The sequence below is a fragment of the Chiloscyllium punctatum genome, chromosome 4 (assembly GCF_047496795.1).
Source record: "Chiloscyllium punctatum isolate Juve2018m chromosome 4, sChiPun1.3, whole genome shotgun sequence".
NCBI classification, from domain to species: domain Eukaryota; kingdom Metazoa; phylum Chordata; class Chondrichthyes; order Orectolobiformes; family Hemiscylliidae; genus Chiloscyllium; species Chiloscyllium punctatum.
Genome location: NC_092742.1, coordinates 29997890 through 30020349, shown reverse-complemented (window position 1 = coordinate 30020349; position 22460 = coordinate 29997890).

Below are 22460 nucleotides of genomic sequence, written 5' to 3'. Positions count from 1 at the left end.
ATGCATGATATAAAGTGATCGATATATATACTGGAACCGCGAAACTTCCAAGTGATCTAAGATTGGACTAAACATCAACATCATATATAGAAACTGACACATTTGTTCAGTTGAGATACAGTGCATCAATATGGCATGGGTGCCACAGTGGCTTAGTGGTTGGCACTGCTGCCTCACAGCACCAGTGACCTGGGTTTGCTTTCACCCTCAGAATACTGTCTGTGTAGAGTTTGCAAAATTTTCCCATGTCTGCATTGGTTTCCTCCAGTGATCCTATTTCCTCCCATATTTCAAAAATGTGCGAGTTAGGTGGATTGGCCATGTTAAATTGCCCATGGTGTCCAGAGATTTGCAGGTCAGGTTGGTTAGTCATAGTAAATGCAGGGCTCTGGGGTGGGGGTGGGAAGCGGGTGGAGGCGGGTCTCCTTCTGGGTGGGATGGTCTTAGGAGGGTCGGTATGACTCGATGGGTCAAATGGCCTGCTTCCACACCGTAAGGATTCTATGAAAATCTTCCTGCAAGATCATGACAAATCTGATTAGATCATTTATTGCTGTACATCATACAAACATGCATTGAAAAGTGCCCCATCTACCTCAGATTTGTATCTCAAAAGTTTCAACAACAAAGAATTTATCCTGCTGGCTCACAATAGCAACATTAATGATGTTTGCCACTAACAGGGTGCTGCCATCAAGCAATAGTGTGTTCTGCCTATCACACATGAGGAATGTGGCATATGTAAATATCTATTGAATTCTATGTATCTAAACAGTCCACAATGTAAGAGTACAAAACAGTGAAAGCTTGTTGCTATTATTTATTAAATTCCTTAGAATACAAAGTTGTCAGTAAATTACAATCAAAGGAATTACTTGCATGTATGTTGTAAAATTAATGAAACACTTCGAAAAAAATTGGTATGCATTGTTCAGAATCAGTGTGAAAGATTTGCACACAAGGTTGAAACATTATCAACAGAGACAACAACAGAGAAATAACCACATTTATTGACATGATTTATGTAAGCAAAGATCGAAGTGCAAAACAATTGCTAATCACTACACGATTTAGCATTTTATATTCCTATGCCCCCTTCGACGATATTTGTGTCTATCATATGAATTTCAAAATAAGTTAACTTAAATAACATCGAGAGTTACTAGTAATTATTTGAATTAAAAATGAACGACTGCAGATAGAATCATTTGTTTCTGACTATGCCTTCCTGTTTCCTAATTTTCATGAAAAAGTAGGTGTTAGTATAAACAAAGACTAACATTTGATATCCACATCCTTTCTTTCTCCACTAATTTGCCACAAGTTTTAAAGTTCTCTCCAAGTTGAAAATTCAAATATAATGGGTGGAACTCTGCTCCAGGGGGAAATGTACTGTCTTGATGACAGATTTGAAATTTTGCCGGCATTACACTTGCTTGTGGAAAGATGGAGCATGCCCAATTACATGGCAACCCACCAATTAGATAACGCAGAGGCTTGGGAGCAGGCCAGTGGTGCAGCAGGAGGAATTAGGAAATTGGCGACTCCACTGTAATCTCACAAGCTAGGAAGGTCCATGTCCCATTTTTATACAGAACTTGACAGGCATCCACTGCAGTAAGCCAGCAACATCACTGAAAGTCACGCCCTACTTTGAATCTCAGCAGTGGCTGCTTGTTCCTAAAAACAATGCAATATGTCTCAGAACAAAAATACATGGCCCTACAGTTCAGTGATACATTCCCCGCATGGCCAATTGCCTCTCAAACTTTATTATTTCATGAGATTAGAAACTCATTGATAAGCCAGGACAAGATGTTTAGTTTTTCCCTGCTCTTACCAGTGGAAAGAGTCCACAGAGATTGCAGCTTATACATTTCACCAGTTCAAGGTGCACACATAGAACTGTTAGAAAAGTGGATCCAGGATCTGGACTGTGTGGATATGAAAAATATGCAAACTTCCTCCAAATGAGCAAGGTGCGTTTGGGTTTGATGGGAACCAGCACAAGGGGACATACAGAGCAAATGCCTGCTGCCGTTGATCTGCATGCTGGAGGTTGTACCGGAAGGAGGCCACACATATGTTCCCTACAAATAGGTGATTTGTCATTGAGAAGCCCAATCCACTACCAGTTGTCTCCTGTGTCCCAAGTGGGTGACCCAACCAGAATTCACTGAAGTCACTCCAGGATTTGGATCACCAAAACTTCATACATCTCAATTCCTCAGCCTGAGTCTGATCTAAGAAGACAACTGCCCCATGTGATAGCCAGGAATTAACTGATTAAAGGAGCAGCAGTAATTGACCAGTGATTGAATCATTACACCAGTTATTTTACTGGTGTAATGGATAATTAGCAGCAGTTAAAAACTAAATCAGTCAGTAAGTGAGGATGAACTCCAGAAGTCAGCTTTTTTAGCTTCCACAGCCAACATTACATGTGAAACTGTTTACATCAAAGCTTCCACAATCCCCCTTTGATTTTTCACCAGCAACTGATGAAAGAACTTGATAATTTCTCATGGCCTGAATAGCTGATCTAATGTGTAGATGATCTGCTCCTTCAGACTAACATTAAGGAAGAACAGCTCCAACTCCTTTGTGAACTGTCAGCCTGTCTCACTTCCCTAAAACTGAAGGTTAATCCTAATAAAGCTCAAGAATAAAGCCTCAAGTCATGTGTTTAGAAACTGTAGAAACTCATGGTAAGTAAGATATTGAGAGGAAATGCGTTTCAAGTCATTATTACAGTTACCGTTCTAAATATTACAATTATCCCTCTGAAGGAATATGATGTCCCTTTGATTCTTTGATAGGACGAGGGGGATATTGTCGAAACCACATTGATGGTTTTACCACCAAAGCCTCTCCCACTGTCTGACCTCCTGAAACAGAATGCCCTGTGATTGTGGACCAAGTTGTTTCTAAACTAAGGCAATACCTGGCCAAGTCTCAGGCTGTACAGGTGCCAGATGGAGAGCCCCCTTTCACTCTGGAAGTCACTGCAACAGACAAGACTATCTTGGTGGTGCTTTTGCAGCAGATCCTTGGGAGACTCAGATGAACTATCGATGCATGATAGTCCCTGACTTCTCCAATGTGGGTGTGTGGTGCCAAATGGGATGGTGTGGGAGGACCCCTAGTGGAAAACAATGTAGGAGTCACCAACACATTGGCCTTGATGGGGGAGTGTGTGTCACAAAAGAGTGGGCATGAGTAAACTTTAGGGACCAGGTTCAGGGACTAACCACAAGATTTGCGGTTGTGCAGGGGGTGTGTTGGAACATGTGTGGAATCCGTAGTACTGGACTGTTCACAGAATACTAGGTAGATATAGTCATGGAGGTTTAGTGGCTGGTTTGCAACAGTCTTGGATTATAAGGCTAAGTACATTATGCATGGTGCCAACTATGTCCTGCTCTACCTTCTACATTCTCTTGACTCCTAAATGGAAACCACAAGTGGGAAATAGCTGTGATCAGCTGATTCAGTGTCTGTTTTCTGTCCCAACGTGTGAGCTTTACTTCTGATGGACTGGAGACTCTTCAAGAAGTATTTGCATCAATCCGGGCATCCCACCCAGATAACAGCTCCCCTCAACCCTGCATTCACCATGGTTAATCCACCTAACCTACACATCTTTGGACTGTGGGAGGAAACCAGACCATCCAGAGGAAACCCATGCAGACACAGGGAGAATGTGCAAACTCCACACAGACAGTCACCCAAGGCTGGATTTGAACCTGGATCCCTGGTATTGTGAGTTATCAGTGCTAATGTTATTGTTATTTATCATTGACGCTCATACTGACTGCTCACATTACTAAAGACCTGTTCTGTTTCTTATGTGCCCAGGCTCATTTACCATGTGAGTGATGAATCCATCCATAGCAGGGGTTTCCATTATTGTTGCTGCATTGCAACAAAAGTCAAGTGAAATGGAGGAGGATAGGTCAGCAAGCCCAGAACCAGCAGCTACATCCAGGAGTTGCCAAACAACCTCCACATGAAAAGACTACAGCTGGAGGTCCTCTCAAGATGTCCAGGAGGTATAGGGAAGAGAGTTCAGTCTTTTACACCATTGAACAATGCCAGCTGCTGGAGTGTGTTCTGCCATCTGAAGTAGTGGGTGACAGTCCTTTTCCAGTGGCCTTCAGAATAACAACCGAAGTGAACATTTTTCAACTGGCTCCTTTCAAGGAGTCACTAGGGACCTGTGTGTGATTTCAGTATGGCATTCGACTAGGTTCCCCATGGGAGATTGGTTAGCAAGGTTAGATCTCATGGAATAGAGGGAGAACTAGCTATTTAGATTCAGAACTGGCTCGAAGGTAGAAGACAGAGGGTGGTGGTGGAGAGTTGTTTTCCAGACTGGAGACCTGTGACCAGTGGAGTGCCACCAGGATTGTTGCTGGGTCAACTACTTTTTGTCATTTACATAAATGATTTGGATATAAACACAGGAGGTTTGGTTAATAAGTTTGCAGATAACACAAAAATTGGAGGTGTAGTGAACAGTGAAGAAGGTTACCTCAGATTTCGATGGGATCTTGATCAGATGGGCCAATGGGCTAAGGATTAGCAGATGGAGTTTAATTTAGATAAATGTGAGGTGCTGCATTTTGGGAAAGCAAACTTTAATAGGACTTATACACTTAATGGTAAGGCTCTGGGGAATGTTGCTGAATAGAGAGACCTTGGAGTGCAGTTTCACAGTTCCTTGAAAGTAGAGTCACAGGTAGATAGTATAGTGAAGATGGCATTTGGTATGCTTTACTTTATTGGTCAGAGCATTGAGTATAAGAGTTGGAAGATTATGTTGTGGCTGTACAGGACATTGATTTGGCCACTTTTGGAATATTGCATGCAATTCTGGTGTCCTTCTTATTGGAAAGATATTGTGAAACTTGAAAGGGTTTAGAAAAGATTTACAAGAATGTTGCCAGATTTGGAGGATTTGAGCAATAGGGAAAGGTTGAATAGGCTGGGGCTGTTTTCCCTGGAGCATTGAAGGCTGAGGGGTAACCTCATAGAAGTTTATAAAACCCTGAGGGGCATGGATAGGGTAAATAGACAAAGTCTTTTCCCTTGGGTGGGGGAGTCCATAACTAGAGGGCTAAGGCTTAGGGTGAGATGGGAAAGATATAAAAGAGAACTGAGGGGCAAATGTTTTCATGCAGAGGGTGGTGCATGTTTGGAATGAGCTGCCAGAGGAAGTAGTGGAGGCTGGTACAATTGCAACATTTAAAAGTTATCTGGATGGGTATATGAATAGGAGGGGTTTAGAGGGGCATGGGCCAAGTGTTGGCAAATGGGAATAGATTAGGTTGGGATATCTGGTCTGCATAGATGTGTTGGATGGAAAGGTCTGTTTCCGTGCTGTACATCTCTATGACTTTCTGACTCTATAAATGTATTGAGGCTGTTACCAATGCCACTTGTGCTGTAGGGCTACAACAGGAGCAGTAGGCTTTGGCAATATAGATGTCTTTCCTTTGGTGCAAGGCACTGTAGATTGCACACACATCACATTGAGAGGGCTATATGAATTCATTAATAGATGAATTCTATTCCAAGATTATGCCCATATATGACCCGTTGGCAACCGCATCTAGGAAGTCTGTGTGAGAAACCTTGGTGATACCATGATGCTGATATCCCTAGGGGTCTCATTGTCCTACTGTGTTTGAGGGCCAAGATTTTGTGCAAGGATGGTTACTGGGGTCTAGGGTTACCCACTATGACCATGGCTGATGAACCGACTATGCAACTCCCAAAATAAGGTGACGTGTTGATACATTCATAGCCTATTCTTCCACCAGGGCCATGGTGAAGTAGATGATTGGCCTGCTGAAAATGGGGTTTTGCTCTCTGCACAACTGGAGTCGGCAAAGAGGAAATGTCTTAAAGACTGACAAGCTGGGATAGCAGGAGTTGTCTTCCAAGAAGGAGGATGAGGACATTGAGCAGGAGGAACATCATCTTCTGCATGAAGGAATGCAACAGGGTCCAGAACATCAAGCCAGTCAGGATTTAATTAACACTTGGTTCGGCGAATGAATGCTGTGTGCAATGATTATTCATTGACTGTAAAATTGTCTGTGCTCAAAAGACAAGAAGTCTTTTCTAGTCTGAGAGGCAAATGCAGATTCTGTTTATTTGATTTCTGTTCACTTTTGGTGGTGGTGAATAAAAAAAAAATGACTGGTTTGATGTGTTTGAAGATCTCCTGTACCTATAGTCCCACCTTGAGCAAAAATAAAATGCTGGGTTACAGGGTGCATTTGGAATAAGTTGCAGTGGTTTAGAGAGGGATGTCAGATTGGATGTGACTAAGGACAATAAACTGTGTGCCTTCATGCTGGATCAGCAATAGTGTAGGAATGTGCAGTTGTATATGCAATGAGGTTTCAGCCAGGCCACCCATGTGCTCTGAAAGGCTGTGGTTTGTGGATACAGACCCACTACATGCATTGTGAAGGATAACCCCACACTGACCAGGCTTGACTGGGTGCATGGCTGGAGTTTAAAGATGGTTACAACAACAGGGATAACCTGGCAGGATCAGATAAGGAGGTTACCAGAGGGGCGTTGCAGTTAATACATGGAGCAAATTTCAGACTAGGTTGAGAAAATTTGATTGTCCATAAAGGGAGAAACCCTCCATGAAACCGATGAAATGATGGATTTCTTGTTATCCCACTTGTTATCCAAGTACTGGGCTGCAGCTACTGTCACTTTCCACCTAATCTCTTGGCACTAGGGTTCCTTTGATCAGTTTTGTCTGGTTGAATTCTCTTTTCCAGGAACCAGTAATATGGATTTCAGAACACCCTCCCCCGTTGCACCACAAACTGATTATATTATGACTGAATATTTCAGAAATCATATCTTCATAACAAGTAGAATTTGTCTTATTTACCAATCAAAATAATTTACTTCAAAGGAATGAATCTGGACAAGTGAGCGACATTGGTGCCAGTTTATTCTGATTGATGGGTTTTCAAAGATGGAGCACTCCCTGACGTAATGTTCAATCAATTCTGGATGGATTCCAACTGGCATGATTTTGCTGTCATCTTTTTCTTGAAAGACAGCCATCTCAACAACATAGGCCTTGACAAACCTCTCATCTTGCCTTTCTATAAAACGTGCCATTTCACTACCTAGGCCTTAAGTGCTAGGATTTCCTCTCTAAATATATCCTCAACACATCTCTTTTTCCACTTTAAGATGGCCTTTCAACCTCATTTATTTGAACAAGCCTTTAGGCATCAGCCCAAATATCAGCTAATGTGACTCAAGGTCAAATTTTGTTTCATAGTTCTGCAATGACGCACGTTAGCACATTGTATTACATTAAGGGTGCTATGTAAATTCAAGTTATTTTTATTTTGTTGCATCAACAAATTCAGCTTTTGATTCTTTCAACTGTTTTAATTTTTTACTTTTCAAAAATAAAGACTCAAAACCTAATGCGAGTAATTCACCCAACCCTCTCCTCAGCTCAGTTGGTACCTATGTGTTGCTCCCTTTAATTTCAGCTTTATTGGACTGAGCAACATTAATTTCTTCAGTGCCACCTTTACCAGTTAGCAACACAGTTCACGTTCAGGGGGGAAAAAAAGCCATTTCCTGTTCTTTTTAAGCATTTAATTTGCTTCACAGGGGAGAATCAATTCAATTCAGTGATGATACTGCCAGCAGTTGCAAAAGTTAAGTAACACCTTCTGAGTGCAAAACTGATCAGACAGGACTGCCAGACATCCAGAGCTTATTATGAAATCAATCTTGATCCTTGGCCCAAATACTGTTGATGAGCCCTGCTGATAGCAAATTACATTTATTGTGCTTCTTTGATGGTTGATGTTAGTACCTTACTTAGCTGATAGAAAGATAAATACTAACAATCAGTGAGATAGCATACAAGTATCATCGAACGCACTGTTTCTGCTGATCATCATTGTAATTCCATCAACAAAAGTATACTCATCAATGTTTTCAGTTTGTTTTGAACTTTATGTCACATTAACTGTCAAGGTGCTGCTGCTATCATATTGTTTAATGCAGTTTAATTCAGTGCTGTGTGTATAGATTAAAAAAAGAACAAAATGGCGCACTCATAAAAAGCTTATGATGCATTTAATCACTGATTAATGTAGCAACTGAATATTTTGGTTCTGTCACCCCAGAAAAAGAAAGGGATTTCCTTACTCATTGCCAGATAAAGCATTTGATTTTTAATTCTAAATATGAAAATACTCCAAGAATGTTCATAATTTGTTAACTAAAATGATTCAGACTAACAGAGTAGAATGGAATGAAATCATTTAACCATGAATGCAGGCTTTCTACAAGAGCAATGTAGCTCATCCAACTCCTGCTTTCTCTTCATTTCCTTGCCAAAAATGTTCCTTCAGGTGCTTATCCAATTTTCTTTTGACAAAGCTCATGAATATACTGCTGGGACCTTTTCAGATAGTGAGATCCTAACCATTCAGAACAAAGTAAAAACATTTTCTCACATCGAATTTGGTTTCTTCATCAATCAGTTTTAATGTTTTCCTTTGGTTCTTGGACCTTCTGTCAAAGGGAACAATCTCTCTCCCATATACTCTGTCGAGACCCATGAAATAGGAAATGGTTGTGTTCATTCCAAGTGATCATTGTATTGAGATGTTTCTGAATAATAAGTATACTTAAAGAGGTTGAAGAAAGGGTTTACTACAATGGCTCCAGGGATGAGAGGCTTCAGTTATGAGAATGAATTGGAGAAGCTGTGGTTGTTCTCCATGTAGAAGAAAATGTTGAGAAAAGATTTGGTAAACATGTTCAAAGTGGTCCAGACAGATTAAACAGAGAGAAACCATTCCCTTTGTGAAAGAATTGAAAGCAGGAGGACCCTGAGTTAACAACAAAAGAACTAATGGTGACATGAGAAAAATGCTTTAATACAGCAAGTAGTTTGGATTTGGAATGCACTGACAGTGTGGTGGATGTCTAGTCAGTTGCACTTTTCAAAGGGAATGGAAAAGTATTTGAAGGGAAACAAATTGCAGGGCTACAGGGAAAAGACAAGGAAGTGTCAAAGAGGGCTTCCTGACACAGTACGTAGACAGGCCAACAAGGGGTGAAGCCACATTAGATTTGATACTGAGTAATGAGCCCGGCCAGGTGTTAGACTTGGAAGTAGGTGAGCACTTTGGTGATAGCGATCACAATTCTGAAATGTTTAATTTAGTGATAGAAAGGGATAGGTGTATACCACTGGGCAAGAGTTACAGCTGGAGGAAAGGCAATTACGATGCGATTAGGCAAGATTTAGCATAGGATGGAGAAGGAAACTGCAGGGGGATGGGCACATTAGAAATGTGGAGCTTATTCAAGGAAAAGCTCCTGTGTGTCCTAGATAAGTATGTACCTGTCAGGCAGGGAGGAAGCTGTAGAGTGCGGGAGCCTTGGTTTATGAAGGAAGTGGAATCTCTGGTCAAGAGGAAGAAGAAGGCTTATGTTAGGATGAGATGTGAAGGCTCAGTTAGGGTGCTTGAGGGTTACCAGGTAGCCAGGAAAGACCTAAAGAGAGAGCTCAGAAGAGCCAGGAGGAGAAATGAGAAGTTGTTGGCGGATAGGATCAGGGTAAACCCGAAGGCTTTCTATAGGTATTTAAGGAATAAAAGAATGACGAGAGTAAGGTTAGGGTCAATCAAGGATAGTAGTGGGAAGTTGTGTGTGAATTTAGGGGAAGCATTAAATGAATATTTTTCGACAGTATTCACTCTAGAAAACGACAATGTTGTTGAGGAGAATACTGAGATACAGGTTACTAGACTAGGTGTGATTGAGGATCACAAGGAGGAGGTATTAGAAATCCTGCAGAGTGTGAAAATAGATAAGTCCCCTGGGCCGGATGTGATTTATCCTAGGATCTTCTGGGAAGCCAGGGAGGAGATTGCTGAGCCTTTGGTATTGATCTTTAAATCGTCATTGTCTACAGGAATAGTGCCAGAAGACTGGAGGATAGCAAATGTGGTTCCCCTGTTCAAGAAGGGGAGTAGAGACAATCCTGGTAAATTGTTGGAAAAGGTTGTAAGAGATAGGATTTATAATCATCTAGAAAATAATAATTTGATTAGGGATAGTCAGCATGGTTTTGTGAAGGGTAGGTCGTGCCTCACAAACCTTATTGAATTCTTTGAGAAGGTGACCAAACAGGGAGATGAGAATAAACCGGTTGATGTGGTGTATATGGATTTCAGCAAGGCATTCAACAAGGTTAACCCACAGTCGGCTATTGTATAAAATGCGGAGGAATGGGCTTGTGGGAGATATAGCAATTTGGATCAGTAATTGGCTTGCTGAAAGAAGACATAGGGTGATGGTTGATAGGAAATGTTCATCCTGGAGTCCACTTACTAGTGGTGTACCACAAGGGTCGGTGTTGAGTCCACTGCTGTTCGTCATTTTTATAAATGACCTGGATGAGGGCGTAGAAAGGTGGGTTAGTAAATTTGCAGACAACACTTACGTCAGTGGAGTTGTGGGTAGTGAGGAAGGATGTTGTAGGTTACAGGGAGGCATAGATAAGCTGCAGAGCTGGGCTGAGAGATGGAAAATGGAGTTTAATGCGGACAAGTGTGAGGTGATTCACTTTGGTCGGAATAACCGGAATGCAAAGTATTGGGCTAATGGCAAGATTCTTGGTAGTGTAGATGAGCAGAGAGATCTTGGTGTCCAGGTACACAGATCCTTGAAAATTGCCACCCAGGTTGATAGGGTTGTTAAAAAGGCATACAGTGTTTTAGCTTTTATTAAGAGAAAGATCGAGTTCCGGAACCATGAGGTTATGCTGCAGCTGTACAAAACTCTGGTGCGGCCGCACTTGGAGTATTGTGGACAGTTCTGGTCACCGCATTATAAGAAGGATGTGGAAGCTTTGGAAAGGGTGCAGAGGAGATTTACTAGGATGTTACCTGGTATGGAGGGAAGGTCTTATGAGGAAAGGCTGAGGGACTTGAGGCTGTTTTCGTTAGAGAGAGAAAGGTTGAGAGGTGATTTAATAGAGACATATAAGATAATCAGAGGGTTAGATAGGGTGGACAGGGAGACCCTTTTTCCAAGAATGGTGACAGTGAGCACGAGGGGGCATAGCTTTAAATTGAGGGGTGATAGATATAGGACAGATGTCAGAGGTCGTTTCTTTACTCAGAGAGTGGTAAGGGTATGGAATGCTTTGCCTTCAATGGTAGTAGATTCACCAACTTTAAGTACATTTAAGTCATCATTGGATAAGCACATGGATGTACATGGAATAATGTAGGTTAGATGGGCTTCAGATTGGTATGACAGGTCGATGCAACATCAAGGGCCGAAGGGCCTGTACTGCGCTGAAATGTTCTATGTTCTAAGTAAGAACAGTTGAGTGTTCTCTTCAAGAGAACTGGCATGGGCACAATGAGCTGAATGATCTCCTTGTATGTAGTCTATAATTTTAATTATAGTCATAGAGTCATAGAGATGTACAGCATGGAAACAGACCCTTCGGTCCAACTCGTCCATGCCGTCCAGATATCCCAATCCAATCTTGTCCCACCTTCCAGCACCCGGCCCACACCCCTCCAAACCCTTCCTATTCATATACACATCCAAATGCCTTTTAAATATTCCAAATGTACCAGCCTCCACCATTTCCTCTGGCAGCTCATTCCATACACGTACCACCCTCTGCATGAAAAAGTTGCCCCTTAGGTCCCTTTTATATCTTTCCCCTCTCACCTTAAACCTCTGCCCTTTAGTTCTGGACTCCCTGGCCCCAGGGAAAAGACTTTGCCTATTTATCTTATCCATGCCCCTCATAATTTTGTAAACCTCTATAAGGTCACCCCTCAGCCTCCGAGGCTCCAGGGAAAACAGCCCCAGCCTGTTCAGCTTCTCTCTATAGCTCAAATCCTCTAACCCTGGCAACATCCTCGTAAATCTTTTCTGAACCCTTTCAAGTTTCACAACATCTTTCTGATAGGAAAGAGACCAGAGGTGCACACTATATTCCAAAAGTGGCCTAACTAATGTCCTGTACAGCCTCAACATGACCTCCCAACTCCTGTACTCAATACTCTGACCAATAAAAGAAAGCATACCAAACGTCTTCTTCACTATCCTATCTACCTGCGACTCCACTTTCAAGGAGCTATGAACCTGCACTCCAAGGTCTCTTTGTTAAGCAACATTCCCTAGGACCTTACCATTAAGTGTATAAGTCCTGCTAAGATTTGCTTTCCCAAAATGCAGCACCTCGCATTTATCTGAATTAAATTCAACTCCATCTGCCACTTCTCAGCCCATTGGCCCATCTGGTCAAGATCCTGTTGTAATCTGAGGTAACCTTCTTTGTTGTCCACTGCACCATGCTATTTCAAGACATTAAATATATTTTGTTTTTCTCTTTGTTGGAGCAGTGAAAATTTCATATCTTATATGTCAAAAAAAAACCAAATGCCATGCATCACTCAGATACAACCAGTGAAAGATTCACTTTAATGGATAATCTACAGTAAAAGCAAAGCAATTTTCCAGAGCCCAATGTCCTTCAAGAATTCCTCCGCAAATTCTCTTTCCATACATGAGAATGAATCAAATTCACTTCAGGTCAGTGGTAGATTGCGTTAACATGCTTATGATAAGGTGAATCAGTCATTTTGGTTTAACTTTAATAACTCAAGAGCATGTTTTGGCATATGGGCAGCACCTTCAGATTTTGGGCACCATCTAAATTATTAATATGTATGAGCTATGTATCAGCATGAAGCAAACAACTTTTTAAATCTAACTCACTGACCCTAGCCAATTAAGTATAAAAGACACCTGAGTTAATTGTTACTTTGTTCATTAGTTTATTGATGAATTGTTGTTCATTTGTGTTCTGAACTTAAATTCACGAGGAACTCATCAGAGATTGGCAATGATCAAGAAGAAAGTGAGGATCGCAGATGCTAGAGATCAGAGTTGAAAAGTGTGGAGCTGGAAAAGCACAGCAGGTCAGGCAGCATCCGAGGAGCAGCCCAAAACGTGAACGCTCCTGCTCCTCAGATGCTGCCTGACCTGCTGTGCTTTTTCAGCTCCACACTTTCCGACAATGGTTAAGAAGAAACCATTCAACCTTTTAGTCAAGAATGTGGTGCAGAGATTTGGCGATTCAAAGATTCTTCATGTCCAAACCTTGATAATGAGTAATACATTTTAAAGATGGGTGAGAACATTACTTTTGTCAGGCCCAGCACTTTTGGGTTTCTGCTGCTGAAGGCTTTCCAACTACTCTAGACACATCCACCAGTAAAGTGGCCTTGATCCTATCTGCCATGAGATTATTACTAGCTCATAATGTCTGGTGTTTACGTTTTTGATCTGTCTGAAGCTGGCTAACTGCATTTATCACCCATATCGAGCAGTCAATTTTCCTATCAGCTGGAAGAAATACTTGCATTTTTATAGAGCCTCCACACAGCATTAAGATATCCGAAAGTGCTTCCAGCCCAGTGGAGTAATTTTGGATTGTAGCCCTGGCTGGAACATTGCAAAGGTGGCAGCCAAAAGCAGAAGACCGCCACAAACTGCAAATGTAAAAATGACCAGGGAATCTGTTTCAGTGATATTTATTTGGAATCAATATTAGTCAGGACACTGAGGAGAATGTTGCTGCTCTTTTTCTAAACAATGCAATTGAATATTTTTAAACAAGTTTTTTTTATTCATTTGTGGGATTTGGGCATTGCTGGCTGGTCAGCATTGATAACCCATCCCTATTTGCCCTTGAGAAGGTGATGGTGAGCTGCCTTGTTGAATAGCTGCAGTCCACTTGCTGTAGGTTGACCCACAATGCTGGTAGGGAGGGAATTCCAGCATTTTGACCTAATGACTGGGAAGGAATGGTGGTATATTTCCAAGGCAGGGTGGTGAGTGACTTGGAGGGGAATGTGCAGGTGCTGCTCTTGTATTCCTGGATGGAAATAGTTGTAGGTTTGGAAGGATGTTTGGTGAATTTCTGTAGTGCATCTTGTAGATAGTACGCACATACATCATTTAAAAGACAATGCCTTACTCCTTTGGAATGTCACCTGAGATTTTGTGCTCACATTTCTGGTCATTGACTTGAACTCACATTCCCCTGACTCAGAGATGATTGTAGTACCAGCCGCATTCCAACTGACACTCCTTACACATACCAAGAAGTTGAAATAGGTCTCAAATTGACCGAGTTGGGTTCATGCTCACTGGGCCCTGTGAATGCCAAATTTTCCATAAATTTATGGCGAGGTGAGTCTTAAAATGCTTCCAGTTCTGAGGAAGGGTCACTTGACCTGAAACATTAACTCTGATTTCTCTCCACAGATGCTGGCAGGTCTGCTGCTCTCTTCTGACAATTTCTGTTTGGTGTCAGAGGTTCGTCATTTGTTGAAGGCCTACATTATTAGGTGGGAAGTTCTATTCCCTCAATGGAGGAGCAGAATCCTAGTCTTCCTCGATACGAACCAAATCTCAATGGCTTAGTGCTATCCTTTTGTTACCTTTAACCACTTAAGCCATCATTGGAGTTACACCTCCACTTTTTCAATTGTTTGTCTACCCTTCCCCAATTTGCTGTCCATCATGCTGACATTGACACTAATCCTCTTACCTATTACTTTCCCAGGCCCCCATTCAGCCAGAACTGCATCTTTTAAAAGTTATGTGCTAATTCCTATATGCCCTAAAGCATTTTCTTGGTTTTACACATGGGTTATACCAACCACCACTTTAGTAGATATGCAAACAAGTTCACTCACAAAAGCTTAAATTAATTATCTTTGGATTTAACTCCATTATCATTGACATAAAAATTATGCTACTCTGAGTGGAATTTTACAACCGTCTACAAAATCTGTTTGGAGCAACATGAAAACCGAAGACTGTCGTTGGCATGTGCAGTAACTCTTCAGCAGGAAACACTTAGTTGAAATGGTATAGTAATTCTAGTTAGTAAGGGTTTCCTGGTTTTCACTTTTATTTAAAATTTTATGTACTACACTGTCTTAGAGGATACAACTGTATTTAATAATTAATGCAATCCATCATTCAAAGATATAATTGCTACGACGAACGGTACAGTTATGCTAAAGAGCCAGGCTTGCAAAGAGGACTAAATAAATGTTTAATAATCCCCAGAGATGTTCTTGAAATTTAGGTTTCAGAGACTTCCTCACCCCATTGAAAAAGAAAAGCAGAAAAGAAATTTATTCATTTATATTAAAAAAAATTGCTTTATTGTCAGCGCAAGTACATGAGAGCAATGAAGAAGGCACTGCTGCTTGTGATGGTGGACATTTTAAAATGCCAGCCATTAACACAGTGAGGACTGTCATGAAAGCAACAGAGCATAAGGAAAGGAATGGATGAGCAAAGCTGTGTTGTCTGCTCAAGCTCATCCTTTTAGTTCAGAATCTGATGCTTTATCATCCAGCTGCTTTTCCCAATGACCCCCATGTATTTCTGTTTTGCGACCTCTGAAAATTATTCTATCAGACATTTTCTTAAAACTGAGGTCCTTTCTAATGTAAGTTTAAAATAACATGCAAATTTGTTTTTATGTTCTACTTTATCAACTGATCACAATGTAGAAAGTGTGGCCATTTTCTGAAATCTCTCTCTTATTTGGTTGACTCTGAATTTCATTGATGTTTTTGCACCTTCTTAGCAATTTCCTTGCTGCCAGTGATTTGTGTAGTGCAGGAGGCTAGAGAACACGGCAAGCCAGTCAGCATCAGGAGGTGAAGAGGTCGATGTTTATGGCGTAACCCTTCTTCAGGGGGTGATCTGGGGTGAGCTGCAGATAAAGGGAGTGGGAAGGAGGGGGCAGAGTGGTGAAGTGGGGAAAGGTGAAGACAGGCAGAGGGTACGACCTGGTTGGTCAATGGGAGGAATGAATGTGGTTAGTGGCAGGGAGCAGTGGAAGGGAGGGGGAGGGGCTGGGAAGGAAATCGGGGGATGGGGAGGGAGTTTATTTGAAACTAGTGAACTCAATTTTGAGTCCTCTGGGCTGTAGGCTGCCCAGGCAGAAGATGAGGTGCTGTTCCTCCAATATGCACTGTGGTTCGTTTTGGTAATGAAGGAGGTCAAGGATGGCCATGTCGGAAAGGAAGTGGTTGGGGGTGACTGGGAGGTTCGGGCAGCCACTGTGAGCCTGGCTGTGATGCTCGGCGAACCATTCCCTAAGTTTACATTCAATGTCCCCGATGTAGAGAAGACCACAGCGGGAACACCTGATGCAGTAAACTACTTTGGAAGAGAGGCAGGTGAGCCTCTGTCTCACCTGGTAGGACTGTTTGGGGCTCTGGATGGAGGTGAGGGGGTGGTGTACTGGCAGGTTTTGCATCTTTTCCGGTTGAAGGGCAAGGTACTTGAGGGTTCGGGGTGGGGGTGGGGGGGCGGGTCAGTGGTCAGTGGAGAGAGTGGCACAAACCAATGACTGTCAAAGAGAATGGCACTTTCTGAAGGCAGAGATGGGTAGGGAGGAGAAGATTTTCTTGGTGGTGGGGTCTAGTTAGAGACAGTGGAAGTGTTTAAGATTGATATGTTGGATGCAGAGACTGGTGAGATAGTGGGTGAGGACTGGGTCCGCAGGGGCTGACCGGACCTCCCAGTCACTGCCCATTTTGATTCCCCTAACCACTCTCTTTCCGACGTGGCCATCTTTGGCCTCCTCCATTGCCCCAATGAACCAAACCGCAAATTGGAGGAACAACACCTCATCTTCTGCCTGGGCAGCCTACAGCCCGGAGGAGTCAACACTGAGTTCTCCAATTTCAAATAGCCCCCCTCCCCATTCCCAGACTCCCTTTTCAGCCCCTCTTCATCAAATTGACTGCTCCCAGCCACCTATCGGATTCATTCCTCCCATTTACCATACCCTCTGCCTGTCTTCACCTATCCCCACTTCATCCCCCTGCCCCAGCCACCCCCTTTATCTGCAGCTCCCCTCATACCCACCCCTAGCCCTGAAGAAGTGTTATACCCGAAACATCGACTTCTTTACCTCTGATGTTACCTGGCTTGTGGTGTTCTTCTAGCCTCCTGCCTGTCTATTTTGCAGCTTTTTTTAATATCTCTAACTACAATGTTTACTGTTGACTGCCTATACGGTCACCTATCTTTTGTGCTGAGATCTAGCTTGTTGTTTGAAATCAGATTTTCATATGTTCCCAATGTCTCTTGATGTCAAGTGCTTTGCAGATATTAAGAAATGCTGGACAGCATTTGGGTAGTTGTGACAAACTACATTTGTTACACATTTTGTTAGTTTGATGTGCTTTGCTGATCAAAGCAATATAGCTGGCTGCGCCTAAAACCACCAAATTATTGTTTACCTGAAATATGGTTTCATTCTAACATCTACTTTCTACTTGTTAATGTTATGGCTCTTTTTCTTGCCAAAAACATCCTTCAAAGAAAAAAGAGAATTTACAGCACAGGAACAGGCCCTTTGGCCCTCCAAGCTTGAGTTGATCCAAATCTACTGTATAAACCTGTTGGCCAATTCCTAAGCATCTGTATCCCTCTGCTCCCCACCTACTCATGCATCTGTCCAGATGCATCTTAAATGAATCTACTGTGCCTGCCTCTACTACCTCCACTGGCAATGCGTTTCAGACACACCACCCTTGCTGCATGTATCCCCCTTAAAAACTTTTCACCCCTCACCTTGAAAGTGTGACCTCTCATTATTGAATCCTTTACCCTGGGAAAAAGCTTGTATCTATCCACCCTGTCTATACCCTTCATGATTTTGTAAATCTCAATCAGGTCCCTCCTCAATCTCATTTTTTCTAATGAAAACAATCCTAGCCTACTCAACCTCTCTTCATAGCTTGCACCTTCCAGACCAGGCAACATCCTCATAAACCTTCTCTGCACCCTCTCCAAAGCATCCACATCCTTTTGGTAATGGTGACCAGAACTGTACACAGTACTCTAAATGCGGCCGAACCAATGTCTTGCACAATTTTAACATGATCTGCCAGCTCTTATACTCAATACCCCGTCCAATAAAAGAAAGCATACCATATGCCTTCTTGACCACTCTATCCATCTGTGCAGTAACCTGCAGGGTACAATGGACCTTCCTTAAAGCTTAATTAATATTGTGACAATTTACAACTCAATCAGCTTCTCTGACTATTCACCTTTAAAAAAAGACTTATGCACATTGCTGTAGAGTTTTCCTGCAAATTGATTAATCAACTCCAAGTGTTTCTTTTTGCATGACATTAGATGAAGTCTTCGAGGAGAAAGTGAGGACTGCAGATGCTGGAGATCAGAACTGAAAATGTGTTGCTGGAAAAGCGCAGCAGGTCAGGCAGCATCCAAGGAACAGGAGAATTGACGTTTCGGGCATCAGCCCTTCTTCAGGAAGGGCTGATGCCCGAAATGTCGATTCTCCTGTTCCTTGGATGCTGCCTGACCTGCTGCGCTTTTCCAGAAACACATTTTCAGATTAGATGAAGTCTCTCAATTCTGAAATTAATCCTTACCTTGTCTTCAAGAACCTTCAGATCTTTACGATCTTCCATGGAAATGCCAGATTCATTGATTCTAAGAATCAACCCTTTGTCGATGGTAAGCAAGGTTTTGAGAACTCTTTTCTCAGTGTCATTTATTACTTGATCTGTAAAGCAGAATTGCTTCCTTAGTTTGAATTTTTGTCACTCAGTAAAGGTGGCACTGGATCCCCATTGCATAATGAAATTTATGCTATCAATGATTCTGCCTAAAAATGATTGGATGAGTCCACTGTAAGTCCTTTACTTTTTACATTGTTGCACTGTAAGTTTAAAATTGTCCCTTCGTTAAGGACACAGTCTCTGCAGCTACAGTTATCAGAAACGGTTACTTATGTATTGAATGGGAGGAAACAGAGCTTTGTTCCAGATACCTGTGGTGCTCTTCACTCTCTTTGTGTTTCAGCTCAGTGTTACTTTTCAATCTTTTTATTACATTCTTTCCTTTACTTAAGGCAATTGTAAAAAAAAATCTTGAATGAACTTACATTCGAATAAAAAAATAAATTAGTTCTGTTTTCTGGGTGTTTAATGTCCTGTCTACTAATCTGTGCAGTTGTCTGTATTCACAGAAAATGATACTACTTAATGGTAGTGCATTTACCCTTTGCCCACATTATGTTTTATGGATGGCTACTGCAGCTACCATGGAGTAAGGTGACCTCCAACAGGATTTTACTTGACGCTTGTTATCTCCCATTAAATAATAAAATGGACAAGGACATTATGGTACTGAAGGATCTAACAGATATTTCTTATGACTAGCAATTATGTTCAAATATTTCATTTCTCAGATACACATAAATGTCTAATCTGACAAAATACTATTATGTTACAACAAAAGACCTTACTTCCAAAACAGTGTCATACTCAAATGGTCTGAGATAAGATAGAATATGAGATCTTTATATGCTCAGGTTATGTGCTATGATATCATGATCATGCCTCTTAAAGATGTTCAGATATGCTGATCATGCGACATCATGAAACAATTCTTGTACTGAAGCTGCTTTTGAAAAGAGTAAAACAACCTTGCTTTCTTTGGAGCAAAAGAACACATTTTTAAAATTTAATATTACTTTTTAAATTCACTGTTTAAACCTTAGGAAGAGCAGTAGCTGTAGAATCAATCTCACTTATATCGATTGGTCATGGATGGAAAGGAAAATGCTTTCTTTACTCTTCAAGTTTCCCAAGGGTTGCCTCTTAAACAAAAATAGCTGGAGAAACTCAGTGGGTCTGGCAGCATCTCTGGAGAGAAAGCAAGGTTAACTTTTTGTGTTATGTGACCCTTCTTCAGAACTGAGTCCTGAAAGAAGGTCACTGTACTGTTAACTTTGCTTTATTCCATAGATGCTTCCCTCCAGCAATTTCTGTTCTTGTTCCAGATCTTCAGCATCTTCAGCTCTTTGTTTCATTTTGTACTTTTAAGCTTCTGCCGACCCAAAAGACATGAACGTAGTCTTTCTAAAACTGGATCAACTTGTTCAGGGATCAACTGGATCAACTGGTTCAGGGAAGACGTGTGCTACGATTCACTGAGTAAGGTGTTTCTCCTGAAAAGGTGTTTCTGAATGCATGTGTTGGCTAACTGGAATAAAACTATCTTTTAGAATTTTTCAATTACCCCACAATATGTTTTAATGAGGTATTAAATTATCTAAGAGCTGATCATAACATATCTGTTAAGTTAATTCTCAATGGTTTTCTTGAAAATGATCATTAAAAGCTTTCTAGTCTATAAATACACCTATTACCATTGGAAAAAGGTGGCTGATAAGAGTTATAGTCAATTTTATTACATACTCATGAGTCATTTGGATTTTGGTGGTAGGTTCACAGATATTTATGACACTTCTGCTTTCAGTACTTTCCACATGATTTCATATCTGGTCAGATAACTAGTAGCAGCTGGGACAAAGCAATCTTCGATGACAGTTTGGAAGAGGGAATGGATTGGTACTCTTGAAACCCTCGAAACATGAAATTGTATTCGTAAATTAAACCATTTGTTATTTTAGAATTGGTCTTGACTTTGGACGGTCTCATCATGAGCTCAAGGAATCAGTTTCTGTAGGAAGCTGTTCGAAGCCAGTAGCTTACAAGGGAATATGCATGCTAAGCCGGGGCAAAAGTATTATTGTAACCCAAGTGAATTGATGATTGACAAAACTGACATTATATGTCCCTGAGAAATGAGAGCTGTGCATCATATGAATACTAGATCAACTGCAAAGAACAGAAAGGAAAGCAGATCCGATTGCAATTACTCTGTAACCATACAATGTTACAGATTCATCCATTCTTCATACTTCCTGGCTCCACATGGAATTTGAGCTGAAAAATGTGTTGCTGGAAAAGCGCAGCAGGTCAGGCAGCATCCAAGGAGCAGGAGAATCGACGTTTCAGGCATAAGCCCTTCTTCAGGGCTTATGCCCAATTCCTGAAGAAGGGTTTATGCCCAAAACGCCGATTCTCCTGCTCCTTGGATGCTGCCTGACCATCTGTGCTTTTCCAGCAACATATTTTTCAGCTCTGATCTCCAGCATCTGCAGTCCTCACTTTCTATACATGGAATTTGCCAGGTTGGATGAAAGTTCTGGACTTGTAAGACTGCACAGGTCTTTATTCCAGACTACAACACTTACCATTTTAAGAGATTGGCAGATACTAACATACGTACAGCCAATTTGAAGATGTCTTGGGAATACATTTAAAAGCATGCTCTACAACAGCTTGCAGAGAAATTCTAAACTTGGTTTGACTTATTGGTTTGACTACAAATACTGAAAATGTGTTGCTGGAAAAGCGCAGCAGGTCAGGCAGCATCCAAGAACAGGAGAATCGACGTTCCGGGCATAAGCCCTTCTTCAGGAATCCCTTATGCCCGAAACGTCTATTCTCCTGTTCCTTGGATGCTGCCTGACCTGCTGCGCTTTTCCAGCAACACATTTTCAGCTCTGATCTCCAGCATCTGCAGTCCTCACTTCTTCCTTGACTACAAATACACCTATTACCATTGGAACAAGGTGGCTGATAAGAGTTATAATCAATTTTATTACATACTCATGAGTCATTTGGATTTTGGTGGTAGGTTCACAGATATTTATGACACTTCCACTTTCAGTATTTTCCACATGATTTCATATCTGGTCAGATAACAAATAGCAGCTGGGACAAAGCATCATACCTGTTATACTCAGAACATCTCACCCTTCAAGCGATCCTGATGGAAGAAGGCAACCAGGTTCTGCTGACTCAGAAGGAGAATGCAACTATGAAATTCATAGCCTAAGTGTCTGTCAAGGATCCTGCAAATGTCAAAACTAAGAACGATGCTTAGAACTAAATTTGAACTCACCATTTATGTAGCCATTTGCTAGTGTAGATTTTGTATACTGTTGGGAAAGAAGGCACATTTACTCAAACTTTTTGTCTCAACAAGACAATTTGCAAGAAATATCAACGTAAAGGGAAAACAGCATTCATACTCATAGAGTCATAAGGGTGTACAGCATGGAAACAGACCACTTGGTCCAACTCATATATACCGACCAGATATCCTAAATTAATCTTGTCCCATTTACCAGCACTTGACTCCTATCCCTCGAATGATGAAGGACTCCTTCCTGAACCATCAATTTTCCTGCTCCTCGGATGCTGCCTGACCTGCTGTACTTTTCCAGCATTACTCTAATCTTGACTCATATCTCTCTACACCCTTCCTATTCATATACCCATCCAATTGCTTTTTAAATGTTGTAATTATACAAGCTTCGACCACTGGCAGCTCATTCCATATGTGCACCACCTCGAACTCAGTGGTGGGCAAGTTGTTGGAGGGAATCCTGAGGGACAGGATATACATGTATT